Raw genomic sequence first — 16,196 nt, 5'->3', positions numbered from 1 at the left:
CATTTTGGCTGCCTTTCCATATCTGTTTCTATGTACTAAGCAGAGCTCCTAAGTCTCCCGGTCTTATAAGTGTGAATTTGTGAAGTGTAAGTATCCAGTGGCACAGTCCTGAGAGGGGTTCAACTGCAGGCCAAACTTAGCCCAAGCCTCTACCCCTTGGGGATCACCTGTTAAGATTCAGCAAGCAATCCACAGATGTTGTGCTTATAATTGCCTCAAAAGGCCACACTAGAAACCAAGGCTAGCTGCCTCCAGTGTGAGTCTAGGTGCTGCTCAGCAAGAGCACCAGACTTGCCGAGGCTATACCAGGATGTGGCTTGGGTGGAGCTCAGTGTTGGGGGAGGTGGGGTTTCAGGGAATCCTCTGGGCAGAGTGACCTCTGTTATCCAGTTTGCTTCCGTGTACTGGGAGTGGGGAGGGCTCAACAGGGAACAGTGGCTACCACCAGCACTTCTGTACAGAGGAAGTCTCACCTCGGCCCTCACTCTGACAATGTCTCCCTGTAAGTCCCTGGTGCCCCCTGTGCACAGCCGAATGGCACTGGTGCTCAGAGCGAGCAGGTCCATCACCATGAAAATCACAGACGAGGCCTCTTTAAGAGACGTCTGCTGCTGCTGCTGCCTCCATCTCACTCAGCGGCTTGGGATTGGGCAGCCCTGTGTCCTCGCCCTGTCCTGCCTTCTGCCATTACAGGGTGCTTTCTTGGATTTCTCCTTAGTTGTATGGCTTGTTCATCAAGATCCCTGGCGACTTTTCCTTGCTGCTGCTCCTTGTTTCCGTCACAACTTTGATTTGGTCTCCAGAGTGATGAACAGAGCCTCTATCATCTATGCCATTTTTTTCCCTCCCTGCTTTTTACATTCTTGTCGTTGTTTTGGAATTACTGTTCTGCATTTTCTCCTTGTGTTTGTGAAACACAACAGACAGCGTTATTTCTTTCTTTCTTTGTCATTTCTAACCTACTATATATGGTACTCCCAAATTACTGAATTTATTAGGTATGTTTTTAAAAGAAGAGTGAGACCCTAGGGAATCGACTAATAGTAAAGTATGAAGAATTAAAGACAGTTATTTTGGCTTTGAAGAGACCGTTTTTACTTATTTCCCAGTTCTCTGTGTATTCCAGAAAGACAAGGTTATCATATTGATGAATTCTATACAAGTGAGGTATTATAATTAAACTTTATGGCTTGTCAAGTAAATTGCTTTCATCTTTATCATCTTTTTACTTTAAGTTGTATAGTAATTCTACAAGGCAGTAGGGCAGGTAAGATTATTCCCATTTGTGGCTAGGGCAATTTGAGGTTCAGAATGATTAAATGACTTTTTCATATCACATAATTGAGAGAGCTGGCCCTAATCTCAGGTTGTCTGACTCAGACCCTAATGCTCTGTCTCTTCTCTGTTCTGTCCCTTTGTATGTGACTTTCTACAGAGAGGGTCAGATTCATAAGATTAGAGTTCAGTAAGGAAAATTACTCATTTGATCCTTATGGTAGCACAGTGGGACAGGCTGTATTTTTCCTATTTCCCACCTGGGGAAATTGAAGCTCAGAGAGTTTAAGTGACTTATTCAAGGTTACTGGTAAAGTAAAGAATGGCATAGCTGGAACTCATTCGCTGCTTTTGACTCCAAATCATGCTTTCTGATTGCAGTGTATGATATTTCCTCCCTAAATCTGAATGAGCTTCCAAAAGAGAAAATATGCCAGCCACATGGATATCAGACAGCAGTGGTTTGGACTGTTAATAAGCAGCCAAGTCATCTTCCCTGGGAAGGTTTCAGCTGATGGGAATTCTCAGGCTATTTTTCCAATTTATGTAGAGGAGGAGGATAAAGAACTGTTTGGACTTGCAACAAACTTTAATTCCTTTAGTGGAAGCACTAAAGTTACACAGTTGCATTGCCAGTTTGGCACAAGGAAATACTTAAGCTCTCAAGTAGAAATAACTTAGTTTCTAGTACAGCCTAATATTTCGGACCCCAGGAGGGATTCATCATGAATCAGGGAATGTTAGGGCTCTAAGATCGATTCATTCTTAGGTTTAAAGGCTGAATTTGTGTAGACAATTCAGTAGAACAATTCTGTATACCTTTATTGAGCTCCTACTGTGTACTAAGAACAATAATAAACACTAGGAGAATGTCCGTCTTAGGAATCTCACGGTCTAGTTGAGAAGACACACACAAACAAATAATTACATTATAGTGTGAGAGAGTACTATAACTCAGAGAGAATACAGAGAGCACTGAACAGAGAAATGATTAATTCTTCCCAGATAAAGGGTGGAGGAGTGATTGGAGAAAACTTTACAGGGAAGATGGCGATTGATTTGTGCTTTGCAAGATGGGTCAGATCTTTAGACAGAAAGGGAATGAATGGCACTGTAAGCACAGGGAACAGTATGTGCAAAATCTCAAATATGAAAGAGCTTGTTTTAGGGAAGCAGTGGGAAGCTTGATTCAACTAGAACTGGAGAGTAAGGTAAACTAGGCCTCTGTTCTGGTCTGAGGCTCTCAAGGCCTAGTCCTATTACGCTGTGCCAGCATCTGCTCACCACAGATGTATTCGTCCTCTTATGCCAGTATTCTCTGAAACAGGCTGCATTTCCTTTCCAGTCTTGTTAGCCTTTTTTCAGAACTTAATTTAATAATACTCTCATCTAAAGCTTTCCAGGCTGATACTTCTCTTCTCCAAACTGCTGTTACCCTTTGGAAGTCAGTGCAATTCCCTCCGAAGTTAATACTGAAAAATGTTCATCCATAATTTGTTTCTATATTGTTTTCTATTCTAGAAGGATTACCCATTAATATTTTTGATTATGCCTAGAGTGGAGGTTTATTGTTTGGTTATTTGCATTTCTTAAGCCTTGATTATAGTTTTATTTTAAAGTTGTTTAACCTTAAATTCAGCTCAGGGAGGCTTTTTAATTCCTTTTCTTTTTGTCTTGGTGTTTGTCAGCCTCCCCTAGAACTCTTTTTTTAGCTTCTGTATCCACTACTAGACAGTAGGCCCCCTGAGGGCAGTATAGTTCACCTCTTGAATTTTTTCAACAGCCAACATAGAGCCTGGACATAGAATAAGTGTTTGGTATATGTTTATCGTTTATTGAAAGTCAGGATACAGGAATTCTAGTTCTACTTCTACCAATATGAGACCTTGGGCAGATCACTTCCAATCTTTGAAACCCCATTTTTCTTATCTGTAAAATATGGAGGCTGGACTCCATTACCAGTATTATAGAATTTATCCTACTTAGAGTAGTCAGAGTCCAGGTCAAAGTGATAGATGCCACACCAATAATTCGAACAGGTGAACTTTAATATAAAGAATTGTTAACTAGGTAAAAAGTGGTTAACTACTAAAAAAAGATAAAAAGAGAACTCAAAAGGTGTAATAGGGATGGTAACTTCAGAAAATGACTATCATCCATCTCTAGAGTTGAAGGAAAAACAGGCAAAGGAAGGAACTTAGAAGGATAGGAAAAGAGTTCCACAGGCTGAGATTCATACCTCTGAGGGGAATGTATGGCTATCCTAGGATTGTGCTGCTTGTTACTGTGGTGAAGAAAGTGACTAGAGGGCACTTACCTTAGAACCTGGAGAGCCACTGTGTTGAAATCTACCATGCCTCCCTGCACACCGATCTTCTTGCTGCCTCATACAAAAACCAAACACTGGAAAAAGTCCCTTCTTTTCTTCCTTAGTTTTATATTCTCCTTCTAGCACCCTCTATTGGTAGAACCTGACATGAACCAGCTGAGAAAGGAGAAACGTAGGCTACAGAGTCCATCCAGTCCAGTATCACAGACTTGTATTGTATTTCTGGTTTGGAGCTGTAAGGCAAAAATTAATAATTTCTATATTGTAATAATCTGTTTTGATATTTGTCTTCCTCACTGCACCATGAGCTCAGTAGTGGCTGAAACAGTGCCATATTTTTCTCTATATCTGCATTATTCCAAAAGGGGCCTGACACTAAATAGTTGCTTAGAAAATACTGTTTGAATGAAAGAAAGTCTGTAAGATAGTGAAAATTATGTGGGTTTTTTTTTTTTTTAGGTTGGCTTAAGTCTGATTTTCTTGGAAGATATTGGGACCGGGCATTCTCTCTCGCAGTTAAAACCTTATTGAATGCCATTTGTCTTGTGCCTGTCTTTGCATAGCTTGCATTAAATGCTGGAGTGAGGGCAAGGAGAACATTCTCTTATTTATATCGATCTATTCTGTGAAATTAAATACATCCCCTTCCCTAAAGTGTGAAAGTCTGAAATCCAGGGTAGGTACTTTGCATACAAGTATATTCCTCAGAAAGTCAAGGAGATTACCATGTGTCATGTGCAGTTTAGTTCATTTCTTCCCTACAGCCCATTGTATTATCTCATTTTACAGATAGAGAAACTGAGGCTCATAAAGATTGAGGGACTTGATCAAAGTTATACAGCTGGTACATGGCAAAGCTACCCCAGGTTTAGATGTTCTAAAATTTGAACAGGCAGTATTCCTCCTTTCTCCCTGTTTATGAGGGCAAGCACAGAGGTTTTTTTAGCTGATAGCAGTAGAAATCTGTGGAATTGATTTCTGTTTCTGGCCATTTGGGTCCAGGAAGGTATCAACAAAGCAAAATAGCAGCACTTGCAAGGCTACAATAATAGTGTTTGCTAATAATTGGCCTTTAAATAAGCTAGTTTGAGCTTGAGCTTCAGAAACCTGATTTGTGACGCAGTTGCTATTTGTCAACAGGGTATTCTTTCTTTCTTTCTTTTTTTTAATTCCACCCTAGCAGCTCACAAAAGAATTTTGATGCTTTTCCTGAAGCTTTTCTTCTCTTGCTGCTTACAGGTTTCTTTCTTTTTCTGTGACCTGAAAATAGATAGACCACTTACTTATTATTAGGAAGCAAATTTATGAGGCTACTGTGTTTGTTGCTTCTGGGCCAGCACACACAAAACCTTTAAGTAAATTATTCAGGCTTAAGAGTCAGTTAGTCCTTTCTCAGGTCATCAGCCAGGCAGAGTTGGGGACCCTGATGCCTGTCTTATTGCTTGATAGGTCAGAATATTACATATGGCCTTAAAGAGATATTGTTACAAGAAAAGCTTTTCATTAAAAGTATTGGAAGAGGCCAGGAATGTCAAGATTTGCTAATCAAATTATTCAGCTGGTTATTTTGTGATTATCCACTGGGATGGCCACTGAGATTGGTTGACATGGGAGTGTGATTTCATCATGACAGTGGCCCTTGGACCAAAGTCACCTTTCCTTATTGTTGTGAGCAAGAAAAGCGGCTACTGAATTAAGACTTGAAAGCATTTGTCTTTCCACAATGCCAGGTTTATTGAGTGGAACCTTCTCAGATAAACCGATCAGGTACCCATGCAGGTTAACACACAGAGAGGGGAAGTACAGTCTTAAGCGACAGAGCAAAGGGATGACAGCCCTTAGTGTGTCTCCAAAGTGAGCTCGTTGACTGGCGGTGTGGAGAACTGTGCATTGGTCCCAAGCCAGTGGCTATGATGGGTCAGAAGGTCAGAGTCTTCAGCTCTAGTGCAGGTGTCCTTGATGCTATTGAATTAGGCTTGAGCATCATCTTTCTAAGGTATTCAGCATATATGGACCTTACAAGGTGGGATCCTCATGCTTATGGTCTCCTGCAGATGGGGGCTGACATCTATAGTTTTGTTTTTTTTCATTTACACCCTAAGGGCATTCATTCCCCTTATATGCAAGTTGAAATCACTGTCATGGCTCCCATGGAATCCATTTGGTAAAGTCCAAAAAGTCCTCATTTCTTTATGCTCTATACACTTAGTTTCTTTAGGCAGTACCATTGAATCTTAGGATAGTTACCTTCCCCTTTGATTTTCTTGGCAGTAAATGTTGCTGCTTTTTTGATTTTGAGAATTAATGACATTCTTTGTAAAGAATTGAAGAAAAAGTCTGTACATGTTATTTGTTTTTACCTGCATGCTCATTAGAGTTGAACTCTTACTTTCACTTTGTGGTTTAGCATTGAACAGAAAAGGTGGTATAGTGGAATTAGTATGGGCTTTAAGAGTAGAACCACCTGGGCAAAACCCATCCTGCTGCTTAACACTCTTAATAGTTACTTATCCTCTCTGAGCCTCAGCTCCCTCATCATTAAAATGAGAATAATGATAAATAATAACAACAATAGTAGTAACCCATGATTTGGAGTAAATGAGAATTTCTCTGAAACTCTATTTATCTGTAAAGTGGAGGCAACAATTCCTCAGTAATAGGTTTGGTTTGAGAAAGAAACTGGCCAATGTAAATGGGTATGTTAAATGCTAAATAAGTGGCTATGAATGTTCCTAGGAGATCTGAAGGAAAAGACTCTTGAGGGTAGAATAGTTCCAGTGGAATGGGTCAGGACTTAATAAATACTCATTGATTAATTCTTTCAGTGGGAAGCTCTTGTCATTTCTTTTATGGACAGTTTTACTTATTCTGCTGTTCTTTCTTCTGCCCTCATACCTGCAGACAGAACTATGGAGTTGTTTCCCCTGAGAGTTTTCTTCCCAAACTGTAGTCCTGATTGTGTTATTTCAAGTTGCTCTTTATAGAGAAAGAGAACAAAGGCCAAGCTGCAGTTTGAAACTTCTGGTAGCTTGTATTTCTGGGTCCAGTGTTTTGTATACAAGACTGAACAGGGTTTTATCAGAGGCTTTTAAGGAGATGTGATCATGCACCGCCCCCCTCCCATTTCTTTAGTCTTAGCCAATAAGAAGGGTTGGCCAGTAAAAAAAAAAAAAAGTTTTATAGACTAGTAAACTAGATGTCTCTGCAAAGGTGGCCGTGGTTTCTACTTAGCCTCATCAGGCAAGAGACTGGCAAGTTTGAATTCTAAAGATTTTGGTTTAAAGATTTCATTTCTTTTTTTGTCACAGGATTACAGAATCCTTAGAGAGGATTCAAAGCTGAAACAGATTACAGGACTCGTTTAAAGTTATATGGTAAAACCAGACCTAGATTTCTTCCTTTTAATTCTCTTCCTGTAGTTCTTTGGAGAAAGTAGCTGTTTATTTTATAAGATGTTTAGTCAACAATAAGCAGTTTATTTTTGAGAATACTCTGATTTTCCTTCTCATAAATGCTGCAGAATTTTATTGAACTATAAAGTTTACAAAGTTCTTTCATGGCCAGTGTTCTTTTCTCTTCACAACACTTCTGTGAGATAAGTCAGATACTCTTAATGATTTTTGGTTTTGTTCTTGTTTTTTTAAAAACTAATGAGGAAATTGAGGCCCAGTAAGGGGAGGTGACTTGTTCAGAGTCCCATAGTGGGTCAGTGGTAGGCTTGGAATTAGAACTAAGGAACAAGGAACAAGGAAGCCCTTTTATTTTTAGGTTTTTGATTATCATTGGGAACATTGTCACACCTTGCTAACACTGAATATTAACATTCTCTACAATTTTTGCCAGTCCAATGAGAGAAAAATACATCACTGTTTTAATTTTCATCTCCCTAATTACTAGTGAAGTTAAATATTTTTTCCTGGTTATTGTTTATTGGTCATTTGTACATCTGAATTTTGCATAATTTATTGAACATTTTTCCTAGGTTCTTAGTGTCATCATTATTGCAGGGGGTGGTGCTCTTATTACACATATTGAGGTTATTATATGTTGCACATATTTTTGATGTTTTATTTATAAAATTTTATTTTATAAAATTTGGTGCTACCCTAGAGCATAAGAGCTTTTTATATTGGGATAACTATTTAAAAATTAGCCTACTACCGATACCACTAACATTACTATTGAACATTTACTTTATGAGTTTTCCAAGAACTTTAATATTCTTTATGTCTTTTGTCCTTTCAAGACCTTCATGAGAGGGTTTATAATTAAAGTAAGATGAATTAAAACAAGATGGTTTATCTCCTTTGAAAAATGCCATTGAAATGGAATAAAACTAGTATTAACTCACAAATACTAAGAGAGTAGAAGAAGGTGGAAGGAGAGGCATAAGTGATGAATGAATTAGTAGATTAGGGAAAGCAGAAAGCTAAGGCTACCAAAGGAATGTGAATATGAACAAAGCCTTTTTTTTTGTGGTACAGAATTCTAGAAAGCCCTAGATATTGGAGGTTCTAAGCATCTTGAATGTTAAGATTAGAGGCAGACCTGAAAACAGGAATTCTGAGGTTATACAAGGAACAATTAAACTCCCAGATTTTTATTTCAGCAGAACTTTGGAGGTTTATTCTTTAGAGAAATAAAATCAGAGAGGCTCTGGACTTGGGAATACCAAATTTAGCTGCAAGTAAAAGAGAGTATTCCATAAACAGGGATTAAGTGAAGGTGTCTGTCCAGTTCTTAGCTCCCAGCCATAGGAATTCAGGCTTATTCTCCTCAAGTGGGAGACTGGAGGATTCCTTTCTGAGAAACTAACTCACAGGCATTTGAGAGCCTCCCCAATAAAAAATTGGCTTGACATTCTCTTGTTACAGTGAAGACTAGAAGTTAACATGTCCTGCCACAGTATATCTGTGTACTTTACTCTTAAATATGAAAGACTAGGCAAAGACCACTTTATATTGGAGAAAAACCTCTAATATGAATAACAGAAACAAAAACAGAGAACAGGAAACCCACTTCCCAAAAAAAAGAGCAGAGGGAAGGGAGAGCACGAGAGAGACAATGTAGAAAGCAAAAGAAAATTTGAAAAAAACTCAGATCAGAGAAGATACTGCCTAAGTGAAACAATTATAGCATTCTATAAAAAGACAACAAGAAATAACTTTGGGACACTTAAAAATATATCAGAAGTAAAGAATAAAAACAAATAAGTAGAAAACAGAGGAAAGAAACAAATTAGAAGATCAGTTTAAGATTTATTTAAATGTAAAGGCTATTTAAATTTAAGTGAATTGATTTAATTATTTTTGATTTTCTTCCCTAAGTTCTCTAGTTTTTTCCCTTTAGATCTCTGGGTCTCGTAGTTAGATGTTAGATCATAGAGTAAATGAAATTGTCAAAGGAATAATGTAATTTCCCAGAATTTAAGTATACATATGTCTAAGTTGAAAACCCCATCAAGTGCTCAGTAAAATGAATAAAAAAATCATCATGAAATCTCAGAACACTGGGTAGAATGAGAATATTGTAAAAGCTTCCAGAGAGAATTAATAGGACACATACAAAGGCGTTGGACTTCTCTAAAGCAATATTGGAGGCTAGAGGAAAGTGGAGGAATTACCTTACATTCTTGCAAGAAATGATTTCCAACCTAGAATTCTATACCCAGTCAAAACTAACAAATATAAAGGACATTTTCAGACCTCTCAAAAGATTTCCCATATATGCCACTTCAGGAAACTTAGTAGTTTGATGTATCATAATGAGATAGAAAAGAAAGAGGAAGGCATGGATCCAGGAAATGGGGGGAATCCAAGATAGAAGAATGAGTAGAAATCTCAGGACCACAACTATGCAGGAGGCCTAGAGACTGGAGAGAGTTACCAGATTGAAACAAGAGGTTGGAATTCTCCAAGAAGATGTTTTAATGAAAAGGTGAAATGAAACCAATAAATTACCTGACATGTATGACCATATTAAAAGGAATCTTAAAGTTATTTTGGAGAATTTGGAGATGAATTGGGGAAAGGGACGTTAAAACCAGGCAGATTAAAAAATGAGTCAACTATTAATTCTAGAAAAAACTAGAATTCTAGTTGTCCAAAAAAGGACAACACAGTCATAATCCGCTATATGGCTTAACTGAAAATCATAGTAATGTAAACTTTGAATATTAATTTTTAAAAACATTTCATTTTAACACTCCCCCCTCCGCCTACGGCACCTGGTCTTCCTAGGTGGTCTCTCATCCAAGTACTAACCAGGCCCAAGCTTGCTTAGCTTCCGAGATCAAACAAAATCGGGAATGTTCAAGGTGGCATGAACATAGACTAAAAAAAAACTTCATTTAAAATAATTATAAAGTTATAGGAAGTTGCAAAGTTAGTACAGGGAGGTCTTATATATCCTTTACCCAGTGTCTCCCAATGGATAGATCTTGTGTAACTATAATATGGTATCAAACCAAGAAAATGACATTTGTACAATGTGTGTATCGTTCTGTGCTACTTTATCATGTGTAGATTTGTGTAACCCCCACTGCAATCACGATACAGGCTATTTCATTACTACAAAGATTTTCCTCTTGCTATCCTTTTATAGTCAAAGCATCCTACCACCCCCACCATTCCCGACTCCTGGCAGCCATTAATTTGTTTCTTATCTAAGTTTGTTTTAAGATAAATATAGTATGAAATCATATAGTATGTGAGCTTTTTTTTCCCCACTCAGCATAATTCCCTTGTGATCCATCCAAGTGGCCGTGTGTGTTATAATTGTTCATTCTTTTTGATTGCTAAGTAGTGTTTCATGGAATGGGAATATCCTAAATATTAATTTAATAAAAATTGTGATGTAACCACGTTAGTGGAAGAAAAGTATGTATACACGTGTATGGATGGTTGTAGGGGTGATGATCACGGTGTAAAAGAACATCTTCGTAACAGAAAGATGATAGTGACTAAAACTGACTCCTAGAAAAGCCAGTATAAACATGTTTTTTTGGAAATAGGTAAATACTAGGAGGAAGAGCTGAAAGTTGAAAGTGATTGCTTTGGGAAGCAGAAATCAGGAGTCAGGTAGGGGACTGTTGCTTTTTTGTTATAAACCTTATACTTACTGTATACATATGAAGTAAAGGGTTATTACCATAAGTGGAAATAAGTCCCAGAGAGTTAGGGGCCTAAAGTTTTATAATGAATAAGTAGAGAAGATGACACTCCAGCTCTGACTCTCTGACTCTTACCAGTCAGTGCCTTTTCTGCTTTACCCTGCCTTGGAATGTTTGCTGGTGATGTTCATACAGGTGAAAGCTAGTGCTCCCAACACAGCCCTCTCAGTATTTTTTATATTGGTTTTTACAGCCCCTGCATCTGGGACACTGCAAAGTGCCTGGCTTAGCAAACAAGAGTTCTAATGACCCAATACCTGAGTAGCTGATACTGGGGTAATAAATTACCATAAAACAGCTTTCTGAAATGTCAGCTTGGCAGCCATGTCCATTTTCTTTTCTTTTGATAGACTAAGGAGAGATCTTTTATAGGAATTGTATAGACCTGTATTTTTCTCAGTTTAAAAATTGTTCGTTGGCCTCTGACAAAATACCCCTGGTCTTGAAGGGAAGTCACAGTCTTCATTTAGGAGTCAGAACTTGAATGCAAGATGTTGCTTTACTACTTTGTTTTTTTCTCCTTTAGCAAAGTAGAATTCCTTCCTTTCTCCGCTGCAGTTTCAGCTTCCTTGAGAAGCTCCTCCTTGACATCTTTGTTGAACTCTGGTGTTTCCAAATTTCCTGTGCCCCAGATAGTTCTTTAGATCACTTCTGCAAATGATTTATCCCTCATTCATCATGCATGAGAATTTAATCTGACTGAAGAATTTCATTGTCTAATTTTGGAGAATCATTCTTTGCCCTGTTCTGCTAACCACAAGATTCAAGTCCAGATTGAAGTCCTCAGAATGAATCAGTGGTCTAGTGGTTTACTTCAAATACTAGGTTATCCCTTTCCCACTGTTATTATCATTAAAGCATTCTTGTCCACAGACATAAACTGCAAGCTCCCTTGGTTTTCTTTGCTTACTGGTGAGGCTGTTCTATGGATGTTTTATCTAGTTAAAGACTAATTTCCTAGTTCTGAAGATGAAAATAAGAGCTGTCATTTACCACCTGAGCAGATGTCATGACTAGATATGAGCAAAAACAAGAGCAAGCTTTATTTTTGTCTCCTGCCACCACTGGGCTCAGTGGTTAGGAAAAGGGGGAGAGGTCTTTACCCTGGTTAAGTGCTGATGACCAGAATTGTAGTAGGTGTGTCTCAGATCTCTCAACCCTGAGAAGCAATCCCTTCAGAGTGTTCCATGAGTGTTACAACAATAGTACAAAGAATGTAGAGGGCCTGTTATTCAGACTGTCCTGGAGAGGGGACCAAAGGGCTCCTTTTATGATTCTTACTGAGAGTACAGTCAACATTCATAGGCTAGGTTGTACAGGCAGAAAAAGACACCAATCCTTTCAAATAATAAGACTGAAATGAATAGCACATCTATTAAAGTAATAGCACTTATATTTCTTGAAACTGTTATACCACAATAAAATTTTATCAGCTCTTTTATAACTTGGAACTTACTAGTTTCAACCAGTGTTAAGAGACAGCTTTCTAGACCAAAGGACCTTGTTATATGGTAGTGTTTGCTGGGAGGTCCCAGACCTGTGAGGTGGTTTTCTGGGAACTATTGCCAGTAATGATTTTTTTTAGCTGATTATTTCAGTTGTCTTTGGGTGTGGGGACAGATGTTTGGCAATAGTATGAAATGTGTAAAGCCCACCTCTTTTTTTTTTTATCATGAGCTTGACATCTGATAAGAGGACAAGCCTTTGGGGAGGGTGTGTAAGGAGCTCCTTTGGTGTTCTGGATTCTGTAAAGGGGCTGTTTCTTTTTAGACAAGACATCTTTTGGTGACAGGCTTGATCATTCTCCCCATTTAAGGATTATAGTTTCAGTGAAACATTTTGAGATGACTGCTAAAGAAACTAGGTCAAATCAGGTATGATTCATGAAATGCACCATTAATGAGGCAATGATAAAGTCAGTTCTGTCTTTCTGTGTCCTGAAATTTTAAAGAGGTTAATTACAGGAAGACCTTCAAACCATGTGTTCCTTTGTCTTGGAAACATTCCTGTTTTTAAATAATGTGCTTGCTATGTGACTACATCTAGTCGTACAGTATTCAGCATCAGCACTTACTTGAATTCTTTTGTTTTATATTTGAAGTTATATAGAAAGCTGGTTTTAAATATTTAAATTATAATTTTAAGAGGTGAATCTATTGATATGCTACATTCACTGATCTATGGTTAACCCAACAGCATTGTTTCAAAGTCTATGCTCTGGATTTTGTGCTACTCTCCACCTTATTCACACTGTTCCATCCACATTCATTGTCTCAGTTCCTCTGAGAGCATGTTGAGTTTTCTGCTTCAATGCATTTGCTCCTGTTATTCTTTTCCCTAAAATGTTTTTCTGCTTCTCCTTCCAACATGGCTAACTACTCCTTTGTCAGGGCTTGTTTAAATGTTACAGCCTTTGAGTGTTCTTTCTTGTCTTGCCTTTCTCAAGCAAATCTCTGTGAGCATCTCTTACACATTGTAATTATAGGATGTATTAGTCTGTCCCACCTGCCTTTCATCTCCTTCCTCCTCTAGAGCAGCAATCCCCAACCTTTTTGGCACCAAGGACTGGTGCTCCTATGAGAATATAATGCCCAGTGATCTGAGGTGGAGCTGAGGCAGTGATGCTAGCGCTGGGGAGCGGCTGCAAAGACAGATGAAGCTTCTCTCATTCGCCTGCCGCTCACTTCCTGCTGTGCGGCCCCGTTCCTAACAGGCCACACACTGGTACTGGTCCGTAGCCTAGGTTTTGGGGATCCTTGCTCTAAAATATAAACTCTGTGAGGACAGGGACAGTGGCTGATTGGTTCTTTATTGTATTCTCAGTGCCTGACACATAGTGGGAATTCATAACAAATATTTGTTGAAGTTTTAATGAATGAAGGAGCCTCCTCTTTCTAGGGAGCATCCAAGAAGACCTGGCAAAAGATGAATGGGCATTTTTGGCTTAGGTTCGGAAGTGACACAGCATTACTTCCACTGTATCCTATTAGTTGGGCTAGTCCAGCTCAGATACATGGGGAGGATAATTAGACTCTGCTTCCTGATGGGATTGTAGCAGTCTTCGGAAAATATAATCTGTCACAAGTGATAATTCCTACCTGGCTACTAGATATCTTCTCTGAGAAATGGATGCAGCTCTATCATAGGCATGTAATATACATAGACACCCCTGGAGTATAGAGAGGCAGAGTTTCAGATCCTGGTTCTAATACTAGTGATAGAGAAAGAAAACCTATTAAAAAATTTAAGCAGTTCCTTCATTCAGGCTTTCAACAAATACATAGGCTTACCTTGTTTTATTGCACTTTATTGTGATTCATAGATTTTTTTTTTAAATTGACGGCAAGATCCTCCACTAGCAAAAAGATCGTGACTAGCTTTGTTGTGTTATTTGCTTTATGACGGTGGTCTGGAACCAAACCCATAGTATCTCCAAGGTATGCCTGTATTTTGAGTACCACTATGTACCAAGACTTGGACGTTATTATTTTTAGAAAAGGCAGTAGGGAACCAGACAGCCTTTGTTCTTGCCCCCAAAGTACGCAATCAATAAATGAAATCAATTGGGACTCCCCATTCTTTTCCCTTAATGCACTGCCTTTTTTTTTTTTTTTAAGACTTTTTCTTAGAGCATTTTAGGTTTACAACAAAATTGAGAGGGAGGTACAGAGATTTCCCATATATTCCTGCCCCGACACATGTGTAGTCTCTCCCATTATCAATATCACTCACCAGAATAGTACATTTCTTACCAAGGATGAACTTACATTGAAAAATCATGATCACTCAAAGTCCATAGTTTACCTCAGGGTTCACTCTTGTTGTTACACAATACGTGGATTTGGACAAATATATAATGACATATGTACATCATTATAATATACAGAATATTTGATTGCCCTAAAAGTCCTCTGGCCCCTCCCCACTGCAACCACTGATCTTTTCATTGTCTCCATAGTTTTGCTTTTTCCAGAATATCATATAGTTGAAATCGTACAGTATGTAGCCTTATAAGGTGGGCTTATTTCACTCAGTAATGTACATTTAAGATTCCTCTATGTATTTTCATGGTTTGATGGCTCATTTCTTTTTAGCGCTGAATAATATTCCATTGTCTAGATGTGCTACAGTTTATCCATTCATTCAGTGAAGGACATTTTGGTTGCTTTGAAGTTTTGGCAATTATGAATAAAGCTGCAATAAACATCCTTGTGCAGGCTTTTGTGTGGATAGTTTTTAGCTCCTTTGAGTATGATTGCTGGATCAGATGTTAGAATGTTTAGTTTTAGTAAGAAACAGCCAAACTGCTTTCCAAAGTGGCTGTACCATTTTGCATTCCCATCAACAATGTATGAGAGTTCCTCGTGCTTCACATCCTTGTTAGCATTTAGTATTTGTCAGTATTCCAGATTTTGGCCATTCTTAAAGGTGTATGAATAGTGGTCTCATTGTTTTAATTTGCATTTCCCCTATTACATGTGATGTGCAATATATTTTCATATGCTTATTTTCCATCTGTATATCTTCTTTAGTCAGGTGTCTGTTAAGGTCTTTGGTCCATTTTTTTAAATTAGTTTGTTTTGTTATTGGTGAGTTTTAAGAGTTCTTTCTATATTTAGCAGGTGTGTCTTCTGCACATATTGTCTCTCAATCTGTGACATATCTTCTAATTCTTTTGATACTATCTTTTGCAGAGCAGAAGTTTTTAATTTAAATGAAGTCTAGCTTTTCAGTTATTTCTTTCATGGATCATGTATTTGGTGTATCTAAAAAGTCATGATCATACTCACAGTCATTTAGGTTTTCTCTTCTAGGAGTTTTGTAGTTTTATGTTTTACATGTGATCCATTTTGTGGTCTATTGTGATCTATTTTGAGTTAATTTTTGTGAAAGGTATAAGGCCTGTGTCTAAATTCATTTTTTTACATGTGGATTTCTGGTCGTTCCAACACTGTTTGTTGAAGAGGCTGTCTTTGCTCCACTGTATTTCCTTTGCTTCTGCATCAGAGATCAGTTGTCTCTATTTATATGGGTCTGTTTCTAGCTTCCCTGTTCTGTTCCATCGATCTATTTGTCTGTTCTTTCACCAATACCATACTGTTTTGATTACTGTAGTTTTGAAGTTGGGTAGTGTCAGTCCTCCAACTTCGTTCTTCTCTTTCAATATTGTGTTGACCATTGTGGATCTTTTGCGTCTCCATATAAACTTTAGAATCATCTTATCAATATCCATAAAATAACTTGCTGCAATTTTTATTGAGATTGCATTGAATCTATAGGTCAAGTTGGGAACAACTGACATGTTAACAGTATTGAGTTTTTATATCCCTAAACATGGCATATCTTTCCATTTCTTTAGTTCTTGTATTTCATTCATCAGAGTTTTGTAGTGTTCCTTATATGGATCTTGTACAAATTTTG

General features: G+C 38.0%; 1 protein-coding gene and 1 pseudogene across 6 annotated transcripts in view; one reads left to right on the top strand and one right to left on the bottom strand.

The window, feature by feature from the left end:
- Window positions 1-16,196, top strand: part of FAM168A (family with sequence similarity 168 member A) — a 159,055-nt gene that overhangs the window by 52,358 nt on the left and 90,501 nt on the right. The gene's annotated exons all lie outside the window — the stretch shown is intronic.
- LOC112474860 lies at window positions 9,819-9,937 on the bottom strand (annotated as a pseudogene).

This window comes from Pteropus alecto, unplaced genomic scaffold (assembly GCF_000325575.1).
Source record: "Pteropus alecto unplaced genomic scaffold, ASM32557v1 scaffold7, whole genome shotgun sequence".
NCBI classification, from domain to species: Eukaryota; Metazoa; Chordata; class Mammalia; order Chiroptera; family Pteropodidae; genus Pteropus; species Pteropus alecto.
This window is presented reverse-complemented; position numbering and strand designations above follow the sequence as displayed.